The following is a 4,378-nucleotide window of genomic DNA, read 5'->3' on the forward strand; positions in this document are numbered from 1 at the left end:
CTGAAGCAAAGCTGGACTTACAAGAGACTTGAGGTGAAAGCATCAGGATTTGGGGAAGAAAGTTAATCTGCAGGTGGCTCAGGCAAAGCTGGCATGGTCAGGGATGAACACCTTCTTGTAGGCTGGGTGTGGTAGAACAAGGTGGGACACCACGGGATGCTTTGGGGCACAGCCCCTGTGGTGGCCCCTGTCCCACTGCTGAGGGAACCTTGGCCAGGACCCCTCAGCAACCCCTGCAAACAGCTCCTGCCCCTGAGGTCTCCCCAGGCACCAGGGCCCACCCCTGCTCCTCTGGGGCTCAGCAGCAGCTCTGCCCTTTGCCCAGGGCTTGGGCTTCCCTTGTGTTCATTCTGGGCCCCTCAGTTCAGGAAAGAGACTGAGGGGCTGGAGCAGGGCCAGAGAAGAGCAACGAGGCTGGAGAAGGGACTGGAGCACAAGTGCTGTGGGGAGAGGCTGAGGGAGCTGGGGGTGTTCAGCCTGGAGAAGAGGAGGCTCAGGGCAGAACTCATCACTCTCCACAACTACCCGAAAAGGATGTTGTACCCAGGTGGGGGTTGGTCTCTTCTCTCAGGAAACCAGCAGCAGAACAAGAGGGCAGGGGCTTGAGCTCTGCCAGGGGAGGTTTAGGCTGGATATCAGACGGAGATTCTTCACAGAGAAAGTGGTCAGGCATTGGAATGGGCTGCCCAGGGAGGGGGTGGATTCCCCATCCCTGGAGGTTTTTAAGATGAGACTGGAAGTGGCACTCTGTGCCAGGATCTAGAAACCACAGTGGGGCTGGGTCAAGGGTAGGACTTGATGATCTCAGAGTTCTCTTCCAACCCAGTTCATTCTGTGATTCTATGATTGTACCAGTTCTCAGGTCCCTTCGCTCCAGGCACAGCCACGCTCCCGATTCCACACCCAGGCGTGGCAGCAGCAGCTTCAGGAGGGCACAGCCTGTGCTGGGGCGATGTGGTGGGTGCCAGGGAGCCTGCAGAGGGTCACCCACAACTGTCCCCCTGTGCTCCTTGGTTTGGGTTCCAAGTCAGCTCCCTGCAGTGCTGCTTTAATGCAGATTGCCCTCCAAGTTGCATTTAAATTCATTTATGAGCACACACGCCAAGGGCTGCACCAGCTTAACCGAGGCAATTAAAAACCTGATGTTGGCTTAATTGCTTCGAGGTTTACTCCAAGCAAAGCTCAGATGCTGAGCTGCTTGTCCAGGAGCACAACACACAGGCTCATTGGTGTGCTGTCCCACAGGCACAGTGCTGGTGCTGCTGTCCTTGGGCCCTGCTGAGCAGAGCAGGGACAAGACACCTGGAATGTGGATTTCCAGGTGCTCAAGCAAGACCCACGTGCTCCAGCTGGAGTCAGTTCACCTAGAACATGACTCCAAGTGTTGCCCTTTCCAGCTGTTGCATGTATGTATGTATGGCCAGACTTCACAAATGAAGATTTGGGAAGGGCTCTCCCCACGTGCCCTTTCAGCCTCTGCAGTGGATTTTTTAGGTAAGGCCCAGCGTGTGCAGAACTGGCCCCACTGTTTAAGTCCTAAGGGTCAGTTTGCCACGGCCAAGTGAGCTTGGACAGTGACAGGGAAGTCCTTGGACTATCACAGCCCCCAGAACTGACCGGGGCTGACCCTGCCCAGCATCCCAGATCTGACGGGATGGGATGGGATGGCAGGGAGGGATTGAACTGCTGGGAATGGGATGGGATGGCAGGGAGGGATTGAACTGCCAGGGATGGGATGGGATGGCAGGGAGGGATTGAACTGCCAGGGATGGGATGGGATGGCAGGGAGGGATTGAACTGCCAGGGATGGGATGGGATGGCAGGGAGGGATTGAACTGCCAGGGATGGGATGGGATGGCAGGGAGGGATTGAACTGCCGGGAATGGGATGGGATGGCAGGGAGGGATTGAACTGCCAGGGATGGTCCCACTGAGACTCGAACTCAGGCCCTTGGGGCTCAGAGTCCAGAGTGCTCTCCTTTACACCACGGGACTGCCCTTAAACTCCTTGTGGGGCTGGTCCAGGTGCCCCCAGTGCCCCTCCCTGTGGGCATTAAAACAGTAGTGGCAGCGGTGGGATTCGAACCCACGCCCCCTCAGGGACTGGAGCCTTAATCCAGCGCCTTAGACCGCTCGGCCACGCTACCCTGGGCCAGCTGCTGCAATGAAGCCTCATTAACTTCCTGAAATACAAAGCCAGGAGATGGTTAAGGTCCAAGTTCAGGAATATCCCCGATCCTACAGAGGCTTCAATAAAAGCTGTTGGTTTAGCCCATCACACTTGGTAACTTGATAACCTGATTCTTTTGTTGTTAATCAGTTCTTTCTGCCCTGCAAACAACTTCCCCTTCCCTCAGTATTTGTGTGGCTTTTATCTGGGCAGCTAATATGCAGTCTATACAGATGCCATCTCCCACCATAAAACACCCTTCTTTACTAAGTAGAAGCATTTTCCTGGGAAAAAAAGTGATTATTTGATGCAAAGGTGGGAAGAAAGAAGCTCTTAGCCTTGATGTGACAGTCTGATCCAGGCTTTTTCCTGGTAACCAGATGTAACTAGAGAGGGGCTTGTCTCTTAGGTTTGCCTCACCCATTCTTTCCCCTCCCATGGGACAAAAGAAAATATAAGACTGGAGATAGTGATGCCAAAGGGGTTTTTGTTCTGATTTTCACATTTTGTAGATTTTAGGAACACAGTAGTTGTAGATTTTTAGAGGGTTAATATTTCTAACAGTTTAAGTTTAATGCCTTTCTATCACTACCCCTGTCCCAGAACAGGGAGCTCAAATTCCTTTAGTTAATTAATCTTGTTTAGACTCCTTTCCAAGGTAGAGCTGAAGGATATCAGAAGGCCCACAAAACAAAACATAAACACAGGTCAGAGTGACCCAAAAGCCAGAACTGGATGAACTCCAAGAGACCTTTGTGTGCCTGAGGAAGAGGAGCTGATGAAGACAGAGGGTCTTGACGACCCCAGACCCAATTCCAGGGGGTTGGACCAGGGGTGGGACTGGGGCTGGACTGAGAAATGTGTAAAGCAATGATTGGAGGGATCTTATTATAAAAGCCATGGAAACAAGAACTGGAGCACATGCATGTCATGTATTCCTGTGGGCTGTAGGCCTGTGATATTAAAGGACCTTCACTTTTTATCTTACCCTGCACTAACGTGGCTCAGAGTCCTGTTTTTGGGGGGAAGGGTCATTCATGGCATCAATAGGAAGTTTAGGGTCTCTTCAGTTTCTGGTGAGAGTGGAGTGCAGGGAGCTCTCTGCTGCTGCTCAGTCCCTTATCAGAGTAACACAGACCAGGGAAAGGACATGAGTGAGACCCCCACGTGAGAGAAAGGGGCTAGTTTCCTTCTAGGAGTGGTTGGTGGGATTGTGTTGTTCTGGTTTATCTGGTGGGTGGGTGGGGGTGTTTTTGTACCCATTGCTTTTTGTTTTGCCTCTTTGTTGGCCCTGTTTTCCCCTTCCCTTTTTTTCCCTCTCCCCTTTCCCTCTCTCTATTGTGGGTGCAAATTGTATTCATATAATTATAGACATTTAGAGAATATACATATATATTCCATATATATATTATATATATATATATTCCATATATATCTATCTATCTATATATAGATATACATATATACTGACTTGGCTCAGCTTCTTTCAAGTTTTTTTCCCCTTTCCTTTACTCTGCTTTGAGGAGTGGGGGGAGAAGAAGGGGCAGCTTGAGATGGGGGGCCAGAATGAAACCAAGAGACTTCGTCAGGTAAGACCAAGGTGAAAGAAAACTTTATTAAAGCCAAATTCCATCTGATTTCATTAAACCCTCCCCCCTATGACCACTGTCAGGTGACTGTCTCCCATGTATACATTTGTATTTGATACAAGAATGTCCTCTGATTGAATTCTGCTTGGACAGAGGATGGTAGGGCACAAGGGAGAACAGGGCTTTGCCCACATCCAGGCATGCTGAAAAACTAAATAGCTCTTAAGAGGCTGCTTCTTGAAGTACTTCTAGAAGTCCTTAAGCTCCTGAAGTTGCCCATCCAAACTGCAGAACCTCAAGCAGGTCAGAGAAAGAACTTGCTTTTTCCATATCCTGGTTCACATCTTGCTCCACACCATCAGAGATGTCCAACACTCCCCATCCTCAGTGTTCTCCTTGCACTGAGCTGCCTGTTTGCTGTGAGCCAACACATTTGCCTCAGTCCCATTAATCTCCCAGCAATCAGCAGAATTAATTAAAGCACCAGTGACATCAACACACGCACTTTGCTGGGCCGATTTATGGGCACTGAGACAAGAAAGAGGAAAAAGAACTAAAGCAACCAAGGGGGAGGAAAAGCAGAAGCTCATCTGATCTCAGGCAGGCCAGGTCAGTGAGGA

At 50.5% G+C, this 4,378-nt stretch overlaps 1 non-coding gene across 1 annotated transcript; it reads right to left on the reverse strand.

Annotated features, from left to right (window-relative positions):
* Window positions 1-2,064: 2,064 nt before the first annotated feature.
* TRNAL-AAG (transfer RNA leucine (anticodon AAG)) lies at window positions 2,065-2,146 on the reverse strand. Its single transcript has one exon. It is a non-coding gene; the product is annotated as a tRNA-Leu (tRNA).
* Window positions 2,147-4,378: the final 2,232 nt, after the last annotated feature.

Source organism: Pithys albifrons, chromosome 18 (assembly GCF_047495875.1).
Source record: "Pithys albifrons albifrons isolate INPA30051 chromosome 18, PitAlb_v1, whole genome shotgun sequence".
NCBI lineage: Eukaryota > Metazoa > Chordata > Aves > Passeriformes > Thamnophilidae > Pithys > Pithys albifrons.